At 58.4% G+C, this 21,908-nt stretch overlaps 2 long non-coding RNA genes across 2 annotated transcripts; both read right to left on the bottom strand.

Moving 5' to 3' along the window:
* Positions 1-257: 257 nt before the first annotated feature.
* LOC139669634 (uncharacterized) lies at positions 258-1,997 on the bottom strand. Its single transcript, XR_011697290.1, has 2 exons — positions 1,646-1,997; positions 258-492 (listed from the first exon to the last, which is right to left on the bottom strand). It is a non-coding gene; the product is annotated as an uncharacterized lncRNA (long non-coding RNA).
* Positions 1,998-4,155: 2,158 nt separating this feature from the next.
* LOC139669633 (uncharacterized) lies at positions 4,156-8,299 on the bottom strand. The gene is made up of 5 exons (XR_011697289.1): positions 7,643-8,299; positions 6,273-6,435; positions 5,962-6,118; positions 5,091-5,170; positions 4,156-4,537 (listed from the first exon to the last, which is right to left on the bottom strand). It is a non-coding gene; the product is annotated as an uncharacterized lncRNA (long non-coding RNA).
* Positions 8,300-21,908: the final 13,609 nt, after the last annotated feature.

The raw sequence follows: 21,908 nt of genomic DNA, 5'->3' as shown, positions 1-21,908 counted from the left end.
CCTCCTCCCAATCCCAGACCAGCACTTATTACTCTAGTCCCACAAGCCCTAATACCCACCACCCAGTGCCTAAAATCCCTACCCCACACCAACCCTGGACCACATGCAGATGCTTTGCCACAGACACACTCCCAGCGCCCCAGTGAATTGTACCTCAGCCCTCCTGTCCCAAACTCATCTCCATAGTCCCTATACCAGTTTTGCTCTCCTCATCTGTGGCACTAGCGCCACGAGGAGCCCCTTAGTGATTACAGCTCTATACCCACAAGCTTTATTTCACTGCCACGTCTTCTCTCTCAGCTCCAGCTCTTCTTCTTCTCGCAGTCAGCAAAGCGGCTCCAGGTTCCCATGGCAAGATCTTCCTTTTTGCTCCGGCTCTGGTTTCTCCTACCATCTTTACAGCTCCATCAACTCTGCTGCCTCAGCTCCACTTCCTCAAGTTCTCACTGCCTCCGGATAAAAGCTGATTCTGACTCCCTCTGCAGCCCGGGACTGTTGACAAAAGCACAAGTCAGAGTTTATCATCACTTAACTATCTCTAGGAGCTGTCACACAGCTCCACACAACACCAGATAAATAACTAAAGAAAAAAATCAAATAACATTTAAAGGTAAATTATAATAAAATGAAATGCCTTTACTGACATCATTTGTAATATTACTCTAAACACGAAATCCCCAGAATGACAGCATCCCATCTACCCTTCTCCTTTGGGGGAGCATCCCCGGGCATTGGCAGCTTCGACAAAGCAAGCCGCGCTGCTTCCCTGGGACACCACCTGCACTAGGCTCCTCTTCAGCACTCCCTGCATTGGCAGCCACACGGCCTCAGCCCGGCGTACCTTGCATTGGCAGGAGCTAGGAGCCCACCCCATCGCACTCTGAATTAGCACCCACAGTGAACTCCGACCCAGCGCTCCCTGGAGAGCAGCCCGGCACCCGCGGGAGACAGGCCCCGCCTCCGGCCCGTCACCCTCGCGGCCCGCGCCGAGCCGCGCCGCGGCCCCGGCCCGCCGCCCTCGCGGCCCTCGCCGAGCCGCGCCGCGGCCCCGGCCCGCCGCCCTCGCGGCCCTCGCCGAGCCGCGCCGCGGCCCCGGCCCGCCGCCCTCGCGGCCCTCGCCGAGCCGCGCCGCGGCCCCGGCCCGCCGCCCTCGCCGAGCCGCGCCGCGGCCCCGCCCCGCCGCCCTCGCGGCCCGCGCCGAGCCGCGCCGCGCCGCGGCCCCGCCCCACCGCCCTCGCGGCCCGCGCCGAGCCGCGCCGCGCCGCGGCCCCGCCCCACCGCCCTCGCGGCCCGCGCCGAGCCGCGCCGCGCCGCGGCCCCGGCCCGCCGCCCTCGCGGCCCTCGCCGAGCCGCGCCGCGGCCCCGGCCCGCCGCCCTCGCGGCCCGCGCCGAGCCGCGCCGCGGCCCCGGCCCGCCGCCCTCGCGGCCCGCGCCGAGCCGCGCCGCGGCCCCGGCCCGCCGCCCTCGCGGCCCGCGCCGAGCCGCGCCGCGGCTCCGCCCGCCCGCCCGCCCACCCCACGCCCGGCACCCGCAGGAGATGCGCTCCGCTCCACTGCCGCCGCCCCCCCGCCCCCCGCCCCCCCCCCCAAGCTCTTGCGGCGGACCCACTCCGGCTCCCCTCCCCCGGACCGCGGCGCTCCCTCACCGACGCTCAGCGTGGATCCACCGCCGTCTGCCGCCTCCGCGCCGAACTGCGGCAAATACGTGCCCTCGCACGGTTTTTATAACCGCGGAGGCCACGCCCACGCCTGCGTGCCACAGCCCAACCAATCCCGGCCCGCCCGTCCCTGCCCTGACTCTCTTTCCCCAAGCGCGCTGGTTCTTCCAACCCCGCGGCTGCCGCCGCCGCCTTTCCGGGGGCGATCTCCTCTGCTCCCCGCCCTTCCCGCGTTCTCCCGGGACAATTCCCACCGGGAGATAACCTGGTGAGCTTCCACTCGCCCTTCGCTGGCCCCAACAGCCTCTGCCGAGCCTGCGGCAGCGAAGCCGCGGCTGCAGGAGCTGCGCCTGAGGAGAGTACAGGGCGGGGCCAGGCTGAGGGGCCGGGCCGCGATGCACTGGGCAGAGCTTGCCGAGATCGTACCGGATTGAAAAGGCGGGCTATCATTGGACGGAGCGGAGAAAGGCGGTCCGTGATTGGTGGGCCCGGCGCGGCCACGAGCAGCGATTGGCGGACCTTGAAGCTTCAGGCTTCCTTCCTTGGTTTCTCTTGGACTCCTGTTGTGTGTCACTGGGTCCCTGGGGATGTGGGGGTTTCTGTAGGACGCTGGAAGATCCTGGCGGTCCCCGGGATGCGCTGGGGGTCCCCAGGTCTCCGAGGCTGGCATTCCTGATGTGTAATTTATGTACATATGTAAAGTTTCTTGAACTTTAAAGCCTTGATCTTTGTTTAAATGGAAATTGTGTACTTATAGGCAGCATCTTAAAAATAAAAATCATTCACTTCTGTTATGGGTTCAGGATTTGGGTTGGAGGATTTTGCTGCTGGGTTCTTTTCTGAGGTTTTTTGGTTGGTTTTCTGGTGGCGTGCCTTAGGTTACTGTGGCTAAAAATGTGAAGAAGAATAAAGGTGAAAAACTCTTGAAGCATTTATATTATAGTAAATAGTCAAAGGTTGCACTCTCGACTAAATACCATGTAAGAATATTGTTTTCAAAAAGCATAGAAATTAAAGGTAAATAAAAAAGAAAACACTGGAGAAAATCTGTTGATTTATTCATCTATACAATAGTCACTTGATCTTGGGTCCGAGGCATGGGGCAGCTATAGCAGCCTTGGGTTAAGAGCTATTTTCACATGTGCCCTACTTTTTTTAGGTTAGTGGTGGGCATTTGCATAATGAATGCCATTTATGTTTCTGGAGTGGTCTAAGTAGGATTGTGGAGTCCGCCAATAGGATCTTTGTTTGTGGAGCCAGCCAATAGGAGCTTTGTGGAGCCCACCAATAGGATGTTTGTGGAGCCCGCCAATAGGATGCCGTTCTTCCGGCGGGGAGGCGGGGCTAGCCCCGGGCGGGAGTCGCGTAACAATGACAGGCGCGCCCGCCAATGGGATGCCGTTCTGCCGGCGGGGAGGCGGAGATAGCTGAGGGCTGGACCCGACGAGACTGACAGGCGGGGCCCCCAATAGAATACCGTTCCTCCAGCGGAGAGGTGGGGCTAGCTGCGGGCGGGAGTCGGCGAAGACTGACAGGCGTTCCCGCCAATGAGATGTCATGTCGCCGGCGGGGAGGCGGGGCTACCCGCGGGGGGGAGCCGCCTGAAGACTGACAGGCACGCCCTCCAATGGGTTGCCGCGACCCTGGTGGGGAGGGGGAGCTAGCCACGGGCGAGACGACGCTAATGGGGGGCCGTACTCCCGACTTGCAGGCCGTTCCAGCGTCGTTGCTATTAATCGGCAAGCGCTGTGGCTTCCGCGGCAGCCAATGTGGACCCGCCGGGCGCTGCCGGCACCTCCGCGCCCTCCCTCCCGTCTCCGCGCTCGCCGGTCCCGCTCGACCCGCGACGGGGCCTGCACCGCCTCCCGCCTCCCCTCCTTGCCCGCTCCCGGCACGACCCCCGCCCCTCCGCCCCTCTGCCCCCCCGCCACAGGCGGGCTGAGCGGCCCCGCAGCCTCCGCGGCGCGGCCCTGGCCCGATGCCCCGGGTAGCGAGGGGGGCTGGAGGCGGCGGGCCCTGCAAAGGACACCCCCGAGGCAGCTTCACATTCCAAGTTGCTCTGGTCTCCCCCAGCTCTCCATTTCTTCTCTGCAGAGCACAGCTGGACTCTGCCGGCCCCGGAGACCTGGGGACACCCAGCACCTCCCGGGGACCGCCACGGTTCTCCCAGGGACTTAAAACGACACCCCAAGACTTCCAGGTACCTCCAGGGTCCAACAGGAACCCAGAAGAACCCCCAACACCCCTAGGAGGCCCCCAGAGTCTCCCACCATGCCCCGGAACCCCGGAACGCCGCAAAACAGCTCCAGGGATCTACAGGGAATTCTTTTTTTCATGGATTTGGATTGCACAGCCTCCTGTATTTTTTGTTTTACAAAGCCTGCAAAATAAAACGAGGCGCCTCAAAACCTTCTGGGTTCCACCGAGGCTTCCCACACTCATCTATTTTTCGTGTCGTTTTCCTCATTTTTTTTAATTTATTTGATTATTTTGACTCCATTATCATTACCATTACAGGCCGTGCAGGGCGGCGCCGTCTGCCGCGCCCGCTGGCCACGCCCCCGCCCCGCTGGCCGAGCGGTCAAGGCGCCCGCCTGGGGCGCAGATGCCTCTGTCCAAACTCCGGTTCGAATCCCGGCCTCGGCCGCTCCCTCGGCCTCGCCGGCGCCGCCTGGCGGACACGGCCGAGAATTGCATTGCAGTCCAGCACTCTCCCAGTCGGGGATCGTCTCTTTCTCTAGAGCAGCGCTTTCCCCTCCGCACCACCCAGCAGCGACCTCTGCGCCTGGCAGAGGCCTGAGGCATCCCACTCTAGGCTCTGGGCTTCCTTTCCTTTCTTCCACTGCAACCGTCGTGCCAAGCAAGGGTTAAAATCACACGCTGTAAGGGGAAACGCAATTACTGAAACAGAAATAAATGCCAACTACACACCACCTCACTGCCTAAAGGTCCCTCCCATCCCAACCCAGCCCACTCTGGGATTCCAGCACGATTCCACACTCTCTCCCTGCATTTATTTTGCACCATTTCCTCTCAAATTCAAATTCTCAAATTTAGGTGCTTTTTAAAGCAGTAATTTAAAAGTCATTGCAGGAATAAAAAGGGACTATAAAACATCCAAAAATCATTCCTACAGCCGTCAAATCATTATTAATTGGAAGACACTTCCCTCCTCTCTATCCTTATTTGCTGGAAAACCTTACAATACCAATTGCCTCTTTTTAGGGTGGTTTTCTTCCACAGCTCCTTTCTCCCAGGTCAAACCTCCTGAGATATTCAGGCCTTATTTGGAGGTAAATTTTTTCCAGGGGGATTTTCCCACTTTTGAGCAGACCAGAGAAGATTTTCCAAGGTCCCCAAGACATTTCTGCACGTCACCTGTTACTGATTACAGAGCACAGGATAAGGCAAGAACAAATTTGGCAGCACTTACCACCTGGAATTTTCTTTCTCAACAAATTGCTGCTGTTCCTCCTGGCTCTGGAGGTTCCTGCACGAGCCCTTCTTCCAGCCCTATCACAGACACACACGAGCAACACGGGCATTACTTTCACAATTCCTGACCCAAACCCTTGCCTTTCCTGCCCAAAGCTGAGGGAAAGCTGACAGAGTATTAACAAATCAGCTTTGCTGACAGCAGTCAGCGCTCCACTCCTTTGGACGTTGCAAAAGTTTGTAGGGAACAGACCCAAATTCTAAACTGCAGTCTAACTCTCTAACAGATTTTGTTAGAGAGAGAGTGAGCCGTGACTCATAGAACAGGAAAAAAAGACTGCACAAGGAATAACAGAAGGTTTCTCACAAAGAACTCAAGTTCCTCTTTCCCTCATGCCGGGACTGCACCATCCAACTCTGGCATTTAAAAGACAATAGGAGTTGTTATTAATACTTTAACTTCTGCAACGTGGTTATTTCCCAGAGAACTGGGCCAGCACTGAGCTGCTTCCATGTGCCTGCAGCACTTTGGGGAGTAGCAAGATGATGTCCCACTTGTGCTTGGAAAAATTCAAGAGAAGGAAAAGTCAGTTCCCTTTTCCCTCGCTGACCCATAACCAAACCAGTCATGTAGGACAACACAGACTATTCACAGAAGGCATAATTCAACAGGGATAAAAATGGGAACCAAGGCCCCCAGAATGGGAAAGTAAAATCATGCTGCTTTTCTAACAGGAGCACAAAAAACTCATTCAAGCCTGAGAGGAAATTACAAACCACAAGAAAAAAAAAACCAAAAGAAACACTCTGCCATGATACAACTCTCTGATCATTCCAAAGGAAATTCTCCACAGATCATAAGCAATTACCAATCATTTCGCCTCTGTAAATAAATAAGGACTTGGGTTTCTGTTCAGGTGCTGGACGTGTCCATTGAAGGTTCAGGAGTCTCGTGGGGTTGTTTAGGGCTGATCCTGGCAGGCCCGGACCAAATCCAACCGTCCTTATCACTGCTCCGTGCTGAATCTGGGGGGAATATTGATACAGTTTAGAAATACTCCCCTTCCCTGCTACTCAGTCCTTCTTTACACATTCATGGAGCAAATTTACTCCATCCTTTCTTCCCAACAACAGCTCTCCAGCCCCAGTCCCAGCTCTCACAGACACAAACTAAACCCACCTGAGGCAACGGTTCTATCAGCACCTGGAATTCCCAGCTCTCCGGGCCCTGCGCTGCTCATCCAAACACTCACAGCTCCGCCCACAGGCTCTATGTTCCCAGAGGGAAAAACGACTGGACAGGACACACCTCGGACATCACAGTTCCTCTCATTCCTGGTGCCCTGCAAAGTCACAGGAAGTACAGTCCCTCTCAGACCCTTCACCCCTGAACACGAGGACACCTGCACTTTACACTGGATCCCAGGGACCTGCACAAGTGTGTTCAAGTGAGCACAAGTCGATGGCTCCCTCTGACACATCCAGCCCTCCCTTCCCTCTGAGAAGTCCCAAAGACTCCCACTCCACCCCTGCGTCTGTGCCCTGTGCAGCACCCGCACCGAGCTCAGCTCTCCCCTGACCCTAGGACATTTCTGCACGTCACCTGTTACTGATTACAGAGCACAGGATAAGGCAAGAACAAATTTGGCAGCACTTAACACCTGGAGTTTTCTTTCTCCACAAATTGCTGCTGTTCCTCCTGGCTCTGGAGGTTCCTGCACGAGCCCTTGTCCCAGCCCTGCCACACACACACAAGAAGCAACAGGCACACAGGCGCTGCTTTCACAATTCCTGACCCAAACCCTTGCCTTTCCTGCCCAAAGCTGAGGGAAATCTGACAGAGTATTAACAAATCAGCTTTGCTGACAGCAGTCAGCGCTCCACTCCTTCGGACGTTGCAAAACTTTGTAGGGAACAGACCCAAATTCTAAAGTGCAGTCTCACTCTCTAACAGATTTTGTTAGAGAGAGAGTGAGCCGTGACTCATAGAACAGGAAAAAAAGACTGCACAAGGAATAACAGAAGGTTTCTCAGAAGAACTCAAGTTCCTCTTTCCCTCATCATGCTGGGACTGCAGGACCCAGCATTTAAAAGACCCTAGCATTTAAAAGACAATACAATTGTTACTGATTCTTAAACCTCTGCAACGTGGTTATTTCCCAGAGAACTGAACCAGCACTAAACTACTCCCACATCCCTGCAGTGCTTTGGGGAGTAGCAAGATGATGTCCCACTTGTGCTTGGAAAAATTCAAGAGAAGGAAAAGTCAGTTCCCTTCTCTCTCTCTGATCCATAAACAAAGCAGTCATGTAGGACAACGCAGGCTATTCACAGGAGGCCTGATTTAACAGGGATAACAATGCAAACAAACAAAGCCCCCCAAAACAGGAAGGTAAAATCATGCTGCTTTTCTAACAGGAGCACAAAAAACTCATTCAAGCCTGAAAGGAAATTACAAACCACAAGAAAAAGAACCAAAAGAAACCCTCTGCCTTGATACAACTCTCTGATCGTTCCAAAGGAAATTCTCCACAGATCATAAGCAATTACCAATCATTTCGCCTCTGTAAATAAATAAGGACTTGGGTTTCTGTTCAGGTGCTGGGTGTGTCCATTGAGGGTTCAGGGGTACCGTGGGGTAGTTTAGGGCTGATCCTGCTGAGAGAATGCAGTCTGATAGCCTGGAGTATCCTCTCTGTCAGTGAAGTGCTCCTTGTCAGGGGTTGTGTCATGCCATCCTCAGGCAGCTCAAACAAGCCAAGGAGGAAGGGCCTGCAGCAAAGGAATCCTGGGGGGAGAGGGGAGAGGAACAGTGAACAGGTGAGGACAGCCTGTGCTTCACAAGAACGCTCAGATTACCTGGAACCCCTTTGCAGGGACTTGCTTAACTCCTGGCACTGTCCCTGTCCCAGGGAAGCTGCACTAGTGTCCTGGGTTGAGCTGGCAAAACGCCAACTGTCCAGGACAGAGTGAAGAGGGTTCCTCCTCCCCCCAACCAGCCAAGGGAAAAAAAGAAGAGAGAGAGAAAAGAAAAAACCTCAAAAGCAGGTTTATGCTGGAACTAACTACATGTATTTACACAGAAAAGAGAAAATTAAGAGGAAACTACAATATAACACACACTTACACAAGTTATGTATAACAAGAAATAATTTCCCACTTCCCAGTAAACACAAATTCTACCATTTCAACTAAAAATCATTCTAGAGAAGTCAATTCTTCAGAGACAGACTTAAGCAGAGAGAAAAGCTAAGAACAAACATTTTACTTCCCTAAGATAACATGATGGTAAGCTGGTACTCCGGGCTTGGGCCTCCCCATCCCTCCTGGGACAGCAGAGTGTCTTGCTGGGACCACAGCTGTGAAGCAACTGCCTAAGCCACTCCCACACACCAGCTCTTACCCCTTTTGAGATGATGCAATATGGTATGGAATACAATATTATTGGCCAGAAGAAGTCAGCTGTTAGCTAGCTCAGTCCAGCTCAAGTCAGCTGACAATTCCCAGGCCTAGCTGAACTTTTAAAAACTAAATTTAGGCCCATCTGGCCAAACCCATAACAACTAGGACTGTGGGTCTGGGTCCTCTCCAGGCACAATGCAGCTACTGATAATAACAGCATCAGCAATGCACTCATTTTTTTATCAGCTCAAATTGCCATGATAGAAACCCAAGAAAAGCAATCCTTTTCCAGATTGTAACTCCAGAGGGCTCAGGGACACTCAGCATCCACAGAACCTGCAGCACAGACACAGCAGAGGGCTCAAGGACACTCAGCATCCACAGAACCTGCAGCACAGACACAGCAGAGGGCTCAGGGACACTCAGCAGCCACTGCCATGGCTCTTCATGCACAGGGCACAAGCTCAGACACTCTGAGAGCAGCAGTTATGGAGGGAGAAACAGCTCATCTCTCAGACAATCTTTACTTACCCAAATCTTGAACAAAACAAACACTATCTGGGGTAAGAGTTAGCTGTGCACTCAAAATGTCTAATTTTATATGAGCTGCCTGAATCTCCCACGTCCATGCAACTGAACAGGAGACAACCATTAGTTATAGGCCATCAAGGAGATAAATCTTCATCTTTTAAATAGCATATATTTGAGCTGATTGCTAAACTAAGTGCTGTGAAAAATAAGGCCTTTCTGAGGTTACCAGGAAAACCTTACAAAAGCCAAGTTCCAATGAACAAGAAGACACAGCAAGATCTTGCCTTCTGCCTACAACACACTTCATTTTGCTGATTATCAAACCTTAGCAAGAGACCATTCTCACAGAGGCATTTCTTCTCTGCTGAATGCAGCCCAGGGATGCAGAGCCCAAGCCACCTACCCTGCCTGGGCACGCTGTGAACAGTTTGTGCAGAGACTGGGCCAGCTGGATCCTGGGATTGTTCACCATTTGCCCCACAGGATCATGTTCTTTCTTCCCAGCAAAGGCCAGCTGGGAGAATGCAGTCTGATAGCCTGGAGTATCCTCTGTGTCAATGAAGTGCTCCTTGTCAGGGGTCGTGTCATGCCATCCTCAGGCAGCTCAAACAAGCCAAGGAGGGAGGGCCTGCAGCAAAGGAATCCTGGGGGGAGAGGGGAGGGGAACAGTGAACAGGTGAGGACAGCCTGTGCTTCACAAGAACGCTCAGATTACCTGGAACCCCTTTGCAGGGACTTGCTTAACTCCTGGCACTGTCCCTGTCCCAGGGAAGCTGCACTAGGACTGTGGGTCTGGGTCCTTTCCAGGCACAATGCAGCTGCTCATATTAACAGCATCAGCAATGCCCTCATTTTTTAGCAGCTCAAATTGCTGTGATACAAACCCAAGAATAGCAATTCTTTTCCAGATTACAGCTTTTCTCTAAGTACATTCAAAAAGAGTTCTAGTCCTGGATCCGGTTACTGTCATTCAATTTGGGCTACCTGAGCCCCCAGACTGCTGGACTGCCTTTCAGTCTCCAGAGCTTTCCCCCAGATTCCACTTTCAGGCTAAGACACTACAGCCTGTCAGGTTGTGAGTATTCTCGGGACTCCTGACTATGACAGTTACAAGTCAAAAGTGGGCCCAGCTTTCCAGAAGGAATGCAAGCTGACAGTAGCCTAATTCCCTTCAGTGGAGCTCTACTCAGCCAAATCCAGGCTCAAACACATCTCAAACCAGCTCTGCCATTTGCTTTGAAAACACACTTCCCTTTGTGCAGTGAAGGATGAAAAGGTATGAAAAGCCTCAAGCTGAGTCTCACCACAACAGTGGGCCTGAAGAAATGCCAAAGGAGTTTATTGGAGGGGCCTATTCTGGTGAAAGCTCCTACTTTCCAGACCTCCAACAGCATCACCAGCAGACCCTGAAGAAGTGTGGCACCTACCACAGCTTGGGGTACTCAGTGTCCATCACGGGAGGACATTCTGTTAATGTCTTTGTGATGCCAACAGCACGGATCTGCTTTTCAACTTGTCCCAGACTCTTTCTGGATTTCAGGAATCATCATTTTCTCCAAGCCCGTTTCAAACATCCTAGTATGACAGTTAGAGAAAAAGTATCAGAACGATTTATCACCCTATGGTGACCAAAGAAAAGCAGAAACCACACAAAGCACCAGGAAACAGAGAACACAAGACAATTTGTTTCTTAACAATTGCTGCCCTCTTACATAGATGTTTGCACATACAAACTTGTTACAAAGGATAAAAACCAGAGACAGCAATCCTTCCCTTTTATGACCTGCTTAGGAGATCAGTAACTTGAACTATCAGTGAGGAACTGTGGGCAGAAAATCAGAAATGAACCCCAAAAGGAGAGGCACCCGGGCAGTCAGATTAGCGCCAAACCTCCTTTGCCATTTCAGCCAGAGAGACAACTCTTTCCTGCTTCAAAGGCAAAAACTGCACAGCAGCCTGAAATACAACCCAAGCCAACAGAACACACTCCCTTTGGCTGTATGCTGCCAAGTATTTCCTGCAGAGCTCATGCCCCATTTCCTGTGCCATACTAGTTAATGAAGAGGAGAAAGCAACGAGAAAAAGGATGAAGTAAAACTCCAGATGAAAACAAGAGAATTGCTTTAGAGTCAGCAGCAAAATGCATTCTAAGAAGGAGACAGAAAGGGCAGCCTTCATAAATGTTCCCTTTTACTGAAGGGCATTAAGTTGCTGCTCCAAAGTTTGCCTAAAAACTGCTCATCTTCTCGGGCACCACAACACTGAAACGTGGAACGCTGGAAGCACCACTTCCATTTGGTTGGTGGAACACCACTGGAAGAACCCTGTAATTCTTGCTCCTCTACAGGAGGCATCAAGCAGATTTTAAAGGATTAATAACAGACCTTGTGTGATCTGTGTAGAGATAACATCACGAATTTCATCAGCATGGCCATCTGCCTGGGGATGATTTCAACAATGTGTCACAGCTTTGACAGAGGAACGTAAACCCTTCCTCATAACTTTATTCCCATGAAGGCCAAAATGACACAAAAGCATGGAATGTTTCCCAGCATGAACACAAACTGCAGAGAGCAGTGGTCAGAATGGCTGTGCTGTGTGACAGGGCAACTGTGTTGCTATTAGCTGGAGATTAAATGGAGACACTTTCAGACAAGTAACGACATCACACACACCAGGAAAGGAGGAGAACTACACAAGTCCTTTAGTTCCATTCCCTCAGTTTTCATGGAGTGTCACCTGCTGTGGCCACTGCCCTTTATGTCCCCTTGACTACAGAACATTTGGAGCAAGTCCCTGGAGCCACCAGAGTCCCACCCATGTACAGGATGCCTGATCTGTGCAACTGCACACTCTGAACCACTCGTGTCACACTGGAGCTTTTCAGAGCAAGGAACTTACTTTTGATAAGTTTTGTTGGTTTGGAACTTGGAAGTCTTTGGAATAGCAGAATGAAGACCTGTTTCCTGTACCAGTCAACTGATTCACTGGAAATTTAAAAGAACAGTTATTCAGTTCACAGTGGGCTTTGACTGGTGCTGTCACTTTACAGAAAACACAGAGAAAGTTGTTCCCATCTCTTTAACTGATAAATGTGACATTTTTGCTCCTGAAGTGTTAACCTTTGGCATGACTGCACACTGCAGAACCAAAGCCCACAGAAGTCAGTTTTGAATGCAATTTGAGCTCATACTCACGGGGGCATATGCTCGATGATGCTGTTTAGCAGGTCAAAGCCTTGGGGATCACTGGCTTTCAAGGCAATCAGCTTCAGGAATCCCCCCAACACTCCAGGCTGCAAGGAAAGCAAACATGAAGCTCTAGGCAACTGTTCTTCCTAAGTGGCCCAGCAGAAAGTTGGCTCTGACCATCGAAGACACGCAACAGTGCAAAAGCATCCCTAACCTAAACCAGGATTCTGATCCTGCAGTGCAGGACAAGGAAGACACGTTGTGGCTCCTTCTCACTCACTCACTCACTCACTCACTCACAAGACACGTTGTGGCTCCTTCTCACTCACTCACTCCCTCACTCACTCACTCCACTCACTCCCTCACTCACTCACTCCCTCACTCACTCACTCATTCACTCCCTCACTCACTCACTCACTCACTCACTCACTCTCCTCAAGCCTGTTCTGAACACAAGCCCTGAGAGTTCTGCTGGTCCGCATGTTCCACAGGAAGCAAACAAGGTAAGAAAATTCTGGGAAACTGCCACTTGCCAAAACCAAGTGCAGGAATTTTCCATCTCGGCTGACAAAAGCACAGGAGCCCAGGATTCACCTCACCCCCAGGACGGGAAAGCACCCACCGAGCTGCATGCAGAGTATTTGTCCGTGCATGGAGTGCCACTGAGGCCCAGCCCAGCCCAGCCCCTGCCCCGCGGCCCCGGCACTCACGATCTTGGCGGCGGCGCTGCGGGCGATGGTGCCGGCGCCGCGCTCCAGGAACGCCTCTGGAGCAGCCGCACCGGCGGCGGGATGTTCCCCGCGCGCTCCCGCGGCACCGGCTGCGGCAGGTGCGGGAAAACAGCGCCATGAACGAACACGGGATGTGGCATCGAGCAGGAGAGACAGAGAGGCGGACTCCGCGCGAGAACAGTAGCGACGGCGCTGGGTACTCCGCGCATGCGCAATAGCGACACCGCTCTGTACTCCGCGCGTGCGCAGTAGAGACGGCGCTCCGTACTCCGCGCATGCGCAGTAGCGACGACGCGCAGTGCTCCGCGCGTGCGCAGCAGAGACGGCGCTCTGTACTCCGCGCATGCGCAGCAGCGACAGCGCTCTGTACTCCGCGCGTGCGCAATTGGGACGGCGCGCTGTACTCCGCGCATGAGCAGTACCGACGGCGAGCCGTACTCCGCGCTTGCGCAGTACCGCCGAAGCTCTCTAATCCGCACGTGCGCAGTAGCGATGCAGATACCGCTGCCAAAAACGCCGGTTCGAATCCCGCCCTCGCCGGCCCTTCAGCTGCGCTGCCCCGCCTGGCGGACATGTCCAAGAACTGCATCGTAGTCCAGCCCCCACCACCTCCAATGCCCGCCGAGGGTCCCCAAGGAGGGGCGTGACGAGGGGCGACACCTCGGTCGCCGGGGGTCCGCAAGGCGAGGTTGCCGAGGGCCGACACCTCGGGCGCCGAGAGTCATCGGGTTGAGGTTGCCGCGGGGCGACACCTCGGGCGCCGGGACTCCCCAAGGGGGAGTTTGCCGAGGGGCGACTCCTCGGGCGCCGGGGGTCCCCAAGGGGGGATTGCCGAGGGACGACAGTTTTGAGCACCGGCGGTCCCCAAGGGGGCTTCCCGACGGACGACATTTTGGGCACCGGGGGTCCCCAAGGGGGGTTCCCGACGGACGACATTTTGGGCGCCGGGGATCTCTGTGGGGGTCTCTGGGGTGTCTCCGGAGCATCTCTGGTGGTCTCTGGGGTTCTCTGGAGGTCTCTGTGGGATCTATGGGGGTCTCTGGTGGATCTATGAGGGGTTCCTGTGGGTCCCTGGGGTCCTCTGGGGGTCCCAAGGTGGGTGCCTGGGGGTCTCTGGAGGTCCCTGGGGGTCTCGGAGGAGTTTCTCGTGATCTCTGGAGGGGTCTCTGGAGGTCCCTGGGGGGCATCTCATGATCTCTGGGCAGTCTATGAGGGTCCCTGGGGGGTCCCTGAGGGTCACTGGGGGTCTCTGGGAGTCTCTGGGGGTGTCTGGGGATTTCTGGGGGGTCCGAGGGGATCCCCAGGGGAGTTCTTTGGGGGTCCCTGGGGGGGTCTCTGGTGGATCTTTGAGGGGTTCCTGTGGGTCCCTGGGGGATCTCTGAGAGTCTCTGGGGGTGTCTGGGGGTCTCTATGAGTCTCTGGGGGTGTCTGAGGGTCCCTGGGGGGTCTCTGGGAGTCTCTGGCGGTGTCTGGGGGTTTCTGGGGCGTCCCAGGAGATCCCCAGGCGAGTTCTTTGGGGGTCACAGGGGGGGGTTCTGGGGACCTGTGGGAATCCCTAGGGGGTCCTTGGCGGTTCCTGTGGGGTCCCTAGGGGGATCTCTGAGAGTCTCTGGGGGTCCCTGGGGGTCTCTGGGGGTCTCTGGGGGTGTCTGGGGGTCCCTGGAGGGGTCTGGGGGTCTCTGGGGATCTCTGGGGGTCTCTGGGGGCATCTGAGGGTCCCTGGCGGGTGTCTGGGGGTCCCTGGGGTGTCTCGGTGTGTGTCTGGGAGTTCCTGGAGGGCTCTGAGAGTTTCTGGGGGGTCCCTGGGGGTCTCTGGGAATCTCTGGGGGTGTCTGGGGATCCCTGGAGGGGTCTGGGGGTCTCTGGGGATCTCTGGGGGTCTCTGGGGGTCTGTGGGGGTCCTTGTGCGGTCCCTGGTGATCTATGGAGGGTCTCTGGGGGTCCCTGGGGGGGTCTCGGCGGGTGTCTGGGAGTCCCTGGAGGTCTCTGAAAATCTCTGGGGGGTCTCTGGTGGTCCCTGGGGGGTCTCTGGGGGGGTCTCTGGGGCTTTCTGGTGGTCCCTGGGGGGTCCGTGGGGGTCTCTTGGAGTCTCTGGGGTCTCTGGATGTCCCTAGGGGGGGTCTCTGAGGGTTTCTGGGAGTCTCTGGGGTGTCTGGAAGTCTCTGGGGGTCCCTGAGGGGTCTCTGCGGGTCCCTGAGGGATCTCTGGGAGTTTCTGGGGGCCCCTGGGAGTCTCTGGGGGTGTCTGGGGGTCTGCGGGGGTCCTTGGGCGGTCCCTGGTGATCTATGGGGAGTCTCTGGGGGTCCCTGGGGAGTCCCAGTGGGCGCTCTGGGGGTCCCTGGGGGGTCTCTGAGAGTCTCTGGGGGTCTCTGGGGGGTCCCTGGGGGGGCCCTGGGGGTCCGTGGGGGCGTCTGGGAGTCCCTGGGATGTATCTGGAGGTCTAGGGGGGTCCCTGGGGTGTCTGGGGGTCTCTGACAGTCTCTGGGGGGTCTCTGGGGGAAACTGGGGGTTCTCTGGGAGATCTCTGTAGCGTCCTGGGGGTCCCTGGGGGGTCCCTGGGTGTCCCTGGGAGTGTCTGGGAATCTCTGGGGTCTCTGGGGGTCCCTGTGGAGTCCCTGGGGGGGTCCTCTGGGGGTCTCTGGGGTCCCCAAGGAGGTTGGCCGAGGGACGGCATTTCGGGCACAGGGGATCTCTGTGGGGGTCTCTGGGGTGTCTCCGGAGCATCTCTGGTGGTCTCTGGGGTTCTCTGGAGGTCTCTGTGGGATCTATGGGGGTCTCTGGTGGATCTATGAGGGGTTCCTGTGGGTCCCTGGGGTCCTCTGGGGGTCCCAAGGTGGGTCCCTGGGGGGTCTCTGGAGGTCCCTGGGGGTCTCGGAGGGGTTTCTCGTGATCTCTGGAGGGGTCTCTGGAGGTCCCTGGGGGCATCTCGTGATCTCTGGGTGGTCTATGGTGGTCCCTGGGGGGTCCCTGAGGGTCTCTGAGGGTCTCTGGGAGTCTCTGGGGGTCCCTGAGGGTCTCTGGGGGTGTCTGGGGATTTCTGGGGGGTCCGAGGGGATCCCCAGGGGAGTTCTTTGGGGGTCCCTGGGGCTTCCCTGGTGGATCTTTGAGGGGTTCCTGTGAGTCCCTGGGGGATCTCTGAGAGTCTCTGGGGGATCTCTGAGAGTCTCTGGGGGTCTCTGGGGGTCTCTATGAGTCTCTGGGGGTGTCTGAGGGTCCCTGGGGGGTCTCTGGGGGTTTCTGGGGGGTCCCAGGAGATCCCCAGGGGAGTTCTTTGGGGGTCACAGGGGGGGGTTCTGGGGACCTGTGGGGATCCCTAGGGGGTCCTTGGCGGTTCCTGTGGGGTCCCTTGGGGGATCTCTGAGAGTCTCTGAGGGTCCTTGGGGGTCCCTGTGGGGTCTCTGGGGGATCTCTGAGAGTCTCTGGGGGTCTCTGGAGGGTCTCTGGGGATCTCTGGGGGTCTCTGGGGGTGTCTAGGGGTCCCTGGAGGGGTCTGGGGGTCTCTGGGGTTCTCTGGGGGCATCTGAGGGTCCCTGGCGGGTGTCTGGGGGTCTCTGGGGGTCCCTGGGGTGTCTCGGCGTGTGTCTGGGAGTCCCTGGAGGTCTCTGAGAGTCTCTGGGGGGTCTCTGGGGGCATCTGGGGGTCCCTGCGGGTCTCTGCGGGTGTCTGGGGGTCCCTGGAGTGGTCTGGGGGTCTCTGGGGGTCTCTGGGGGCATCTGAGGGTTCCTGGCGGGTGTCTAGAAGTCTCTGGGGGTCCCTCAGTGGTCTCTGCGGGTCCCTGAGGGGTCTCTGGGAGTTTCTGGGGACCCCTGGGAGTCTCTGGGGGTGTCTGGGGTTCTGTGGGGGTCCTTGGGCGGTCCCTGGTGATCTATGGAGGGTCTCTTGGGGTCCCTGGGGGGTTTCGGCGGGTGTCTGGGAGTCCCTGGAGGTCTCTGAGAATCTCTGGGGGGTCTCTGGTGGTCCCTGGGGGGTCGGTGGGGGTCTCTGGGGGTCTCTTGGAGTCTCTGGGGTCTCTGGAGGTCCCTGGGGGGTCTCTGAGGGTTTCTGGGAGTCTCTGGGGTGTCTGGGAGTCTCTGGGGGTCCCTGAGGGGTCCCTGGGGGGTCCCTGAGGGATCTCTGGGAGTTTCTGGGGGCCCCTGGGAGTCTCTGGGGGTGTCTGGGGGTCTGCGGGGGTCCTTGGGCGGTCCCTGGTGATCTATGGGGAGTCTCTGGGGGTCCCTGGGGAGTCCCAGTGGGCTCTCTGGGGGTCCCTGGGGAGTCTCTGAGAGTCTCTGGGGGTCTCTGGGGGGTCCCTGGGGGGGCCCTGGGGGTCCGTGGGGGCGTCTGGGAGTCCCTGGGGGGTGTCTGGAGGTCTAGGGGGGTCCCTGGGGTGTCTGGGGGTGTCTGGGGGTCTCTGACAGTTTCTGGGGGGTCTCTGGGGGAAACTGAGGGTTCTCTGGGAGATCTCTGTAGCGTCCTGGGGGTCCCTGGGTGTCCCTGGGAGTGTCTGGGAATCTCTGGGGTCTCTGGGGGTCCCTGTGGAGTCCCTGGGGGGGTCCTCTGGGGGTCTCTGGGGTCCCCAAGGAGGTTGGCCGAGGGACGGCATTTCGGGCATCGGGGCTCCCCACGGGGTGGTTGCCGAGGGGCGACACCTCGGGCACCGGGGCTCCCCAAATGGGGGGTCCCCAAGGGGCGACATTTCGGGCGCCGGAAGTCCCCGAAGGGGGGGGGTTGCCGAGGGGCGACACCTTGGGCGCCGGGGCTCCCCAAGGGGGTTCCCCGAGGGACGACATTTCGGGCACCGGGGGTCCCCAAGGGGGTTCCCCGAGGGACGACATTTCGGGCACCGGGGATCTCTGTGCGGGTCTCTGGGTTGTCTCCGGAGCATCTCTGGTGGTCTCTGGGGTTCTCTGGAGGTCTCTGTGGGATCTATGGGGGTCTCTGGTGGATCTATGAGGGGTTCCTGTGGGTCCCTGGGGTCCTCTGGGGGTCCCAAGGTGGGTGCCTGGGGGTCTCTGGAGGTCCCTGGGGGTCTCGGAGGGGTTTCTCGTGATCTCTGGAGGGGTCTCTGGAGGTCCCTGGGGGGCATCTCATGATCTCTGGGCGGTCTATGGGGGTCCCTGGGGGGTCCCTGAGGGTCTCTGGGGGTCTCTGGTGGATCTTTGAGGGGTTCCTGTGGGTCCCTGGGGGATCTCTGAGAGTCTCTGGGGGTCTCTATGAGTCTCTGGGGGTCCTTGGGGGTCCCTGGGGGGTCTCTGGGAGTCTCTGGGGGTGTCTGGGGGTTTCTGGGGGGTCCCAGGAGATCCCCAGGGGAGTTCTTTGGGGGTCAGAGGGTGGGTCTCTGGCGATCTGTGGGGGTCCCTAGGGGGTCCTTGGGAGTCCATGTGGGGTCTCTGGGGGATCTCTGAGAGTCTCTGGGGGTCTCTGGAGGGTCTCTGGGGGTCTCTGGGGGTCTCTGGGGGTCTCTGGGTGTCCCTGGGGTGTCTCGGCGTGTGTCTGGGAGTCCCTGGAGGTCTCTGAGAGTCTCTGGGGGGTCTCTGGGGGTCCCTGGGGGTTCCTGCGGGTCTCCGCGGGTGTCTGGGGGTCCCTGGAGGGGTCTGGGGGTCTCTGGGGGCATCTGAGGGTTCCTGACGGGTGTCTAGAAGTCTCTGGGGGTCCCTCAGGGGTCTCTGCGGGTCCCTGAGGGGTCTCTGGGAGTTTCTGGGGACCCCTGGGAGTCTCTGGGGGTGTCTGGGGGTCTGTGGGGGTCCTTGGGCGGTCCCTGGTGATCTATGAAGGGTCTCTGGGGGTCCCTGGGGGATTTCGGCGGGTGTCTGGGAGTCCCTGGAGGTCTCTGAGAATCTCTGGGGGGTGTCTGGTGGTCCCTGGGGGGTCCGTGGGGGTCTCTGGGGGTCTCTTGGAGTCTCTGGGGTCTCTGGAGGTCCCTGGGGGGTCTCTGGGGTGTCTGGGAGTCTCTGGGGGTCCCTGAGGGGTCTCTGCGGGTCCCTGAGGGATCTCTGGGAGTTTCTGGGGGCCCCTGGGAGTCTCTGGGGGTCCCTGGGGAGTCCCAGTGGGCTCTCTGGGGGTCCCTGGGGGGTCTCTGAGAGTCTCTGGGGGTATCTGGGGGGTCCCTGGGGGGGCCCTGGGGGTCCGTGGGGGCGTCTGGGAGTCCCTGGGGAGTGTCTGGAGGTCTACGGGGGTCCCTGGGGTGTCTGGGGGTGTCTGGGGGTCTCTGACAGTCTCTGGGGGGTCTCTGGGGAAAAATGGGGGTTCTCTGGGAGATCTCTGTAGCTTCTAGGGGATCCCTGGGTGTCCCTGGGAGTGTCTGGGAATCTCTGGGGTCTCTGGGGGTCCCTGTGGAGTCCCTGGGGGGGTCCTCTGGGGGTCTCTGGGGTCCCCAAGGAGGTTGGCCGAGGGACGGCATTTCGGGCACCGGGGCTCCCCACGGGGTGGTTGCCGAGGGGCGACACCTCGGGCACCGGGGCTCCCCAAATGGGGGGTCCCCAAGGGGCGACATTTCGGGCGCCGGAAGTCCCCGAAGGGGGGGGTTGCCGAGGGGCGACACCTCGGGCGCCGGGGCTCCCCAAGGGGGTTCCCCGAGGGACGACATTTCGGGCACCGGGGGTCCCCAAGGGGGTTTCCCGAGGGACGACATTTCGGGCACCGGGGATCTCTGTGGGGGTCTCTGGGTTGTCTCCGGAGCATCTCTGGTGGTCTCTGGGGTTCTCTGGAGGTCTCTGTGGGATCTATGGGGGTCTCTGGTGGATCTATGAGGGGTTCCTGTGGGTCCCTGGGGTCCTCTGGGGGTCCCAAGGTGGGTGCCTGGGGGTCTCTGGAGGTCCCTGGGGGTCTCGGAGGGGTTTCTCGTGATCTCTGGAGGGGTCTCTGGAGGTCCCTGGGGGGCATCTCGTGATCTCTGGGCGGTCTATGGGGGTCCCTGGGGGGTCCCTGAGGGTCTCTGGGGGTCTCTGGTGGATCTTTGAGGGGTTCCTGTGGGTCCCTGGGGGATCTCTGAGAGTCTCTGGGGGTCTCTATGAGTCTCTGGGGGTCCTTGGGGGTCCCTGGGGGGTCTCTGGGAGTCTCTGGGGGTGTCTGGGGGTTTCTGGGGGGTCCCAGGAGATCCCCAGGGGAGTTCTTTGGGGGTCAGAGGGTGGGTCTCTGGCGATCTGTGGGGGTCCCTAGGGGGTCCTTGGGAGTCCATGTGGGGTCTCTGGGGGATCTCTGAGAGTCTCTGGGGGTCTCTGGAGGGTCTCTGGGGGTCTCTGGGGGTCTCTGGGGGTCTCTGGGTGTCCCTGGGGTGTCTCGGCGTGTGTCTGGGAGTCCCTGGAGGTCTCTGAGAGTCTCTGGGGGGTCTCTGGGGGTTCCTGCGGGTCTCTGCGGGTGTCTGGGGGTCCCTGGAGGGGTCTGGGGGTCTCTGGGGGCATCTGAGGGTTCCTGACGGGTGTCTAGAAGTCTCTGGGGGTCCCTCAGGGGTCTCTGCGGGTCCCTGAGGGGTCTCTGGGAGTTTCTGGGGACCCCTGGGAATCTCTGGGGTCTCTGGGGGTCCCTGTGGAGTCCCTGGGGGGGTCCTCTGGGGGTCTCTGGGGTCCCCAAGGAGGTTGGCCGAGGGACGGCATTTCGGGCACAGGGGATCTCTGTGGGGGTCTCTGGGGTGTCTCCGGAGCATCTCTGGTGGTCTCTGGGGTTCTCTGGAGGTCTCTGTGGGATCTATGGGGGTCTCTGGTGGATCTATGAGGGGTTCCTGTGGGTCCCTGGGGTCCTCTGGGGGTCCCAAGGTGGGTCCCTGGGGGGTCTCTGGAGGTCCCTGGGGGTCTCGGAGGGGTTTCTCGTGATCTCTGGAGGGGTCTCTGGAGGTCCCTGGGGGCATCTCGTGATCTCTGGGTGGTCTATGGTGGTCCCTGGGGGGTCCCTGAGGGTCTCTGAGGGTCTCTGGGAGTCTCTGGGGGTCCCTGAGGGTCTCTGGGGGTGTCTGGGGATTTCTGGGGGGTCCGAGGGGATCCCCAGGGGAGTTCTTTGGGGGTCCCTGGGGCTTCCCTGGTGGATCTTTGAGGGGTTCCTGTGAGTCCCTGGGGGATCTCTGAGAGTCTCTGGGGGATCTCTGAGAGTCTCTGGGGGTCTCTGGGGGTCTCTATGAGTCTCTGGGGGTGTCTGAGGGTCCCTGGGGGGTCTCTGGGGGTTTCTGGGGGGTCCCAGGAGATCCCCAGGGGAGTTCTTTGGGGGTCACAGGGGGGGGTTCTGGGGACCTGTGGGGATCCCTAGGGGGTCCTTGGCGGTTCCTGTGGGGTCCCTTGGGGGATCTCTGAGAGTCTCTGAGGGTCCTTGGGGGTCCCTGTGGGGTCTCTGGGGGATCTCTGAGAGTCTCTGGGGGTCTCTGGAGGGTCTCTGGGGATCTCTGGGGGTCTCTGGGGGTGTCTAGGGGTCCCTGGAGGGGTCTGGGGGTCTCTGGGGTTCTCTGGGGGCATCTGAGGGTCCCTGGCGGGTGTCTGGGGGTCTCTGGGGGTCCCTGGGGTGTCTCGGCGTGTGTCTGGGAGTCCCTGGAGGTCTCTGAGAGTCTCTGGGGGGTCTCTGGGGGCATCTGGGGGTCCCTGCGGGTCTCTGCGGGTGTCTGGGGGTCCCTGGAGGGGTCTGGGGGTCTCTGGGGGTCTCTGGGGGCATCTGAGGGTTCCTGGCGGGTGTCTAGAAGTCTCTGGGGGTCCCTCAGTGGTCTCTGCGGGTCCCTGAGGGGTCTCTGGGAGTTTCTGGGGACCCCTGGGAGTCTCTGGGGGTGTCTGGGGTTCTGTGGGGGTCCTTGGGCGGTCCCTGGTGATCTATGGAGGGTCTCTTGGGGTCCCTGGGGGGTTTCGGCGGGTGTCTGGGAGTCCCTGGAGGTCTCTGAGAATCTCTGGGGGGTCTCTGGTGGTCCCTGGGGGGTCGGTGGGGGTCTCTGGGGGTCTCTTGGAGTCTCTGGGGTCTCTGGAGGTCCCTGGGGGGTCTCTGAGGGTTTCTGGGAGTCTCTGGGGTGTCTGG

The sequence above is a fragment of the Pithys albifrons genome, chromosome 3 (genome assembly GCF_047495875.1).
Source record: "Pithys albifrons albifrons isolate INPA30051 chromosome 3, PitAlb_v1, whole genome shotgun sequence".
NCBI lineage: Eukaryota > Metazoa > Chordata > Aves > Passeriformes > Thamnophilidae > Pithys > Pithys albifrons.
The sequence above is the reverse complement of the archived record's forward strand: the minus strand, read 5'-3'. Positions and strand labels throughout refer to the sequence as shown.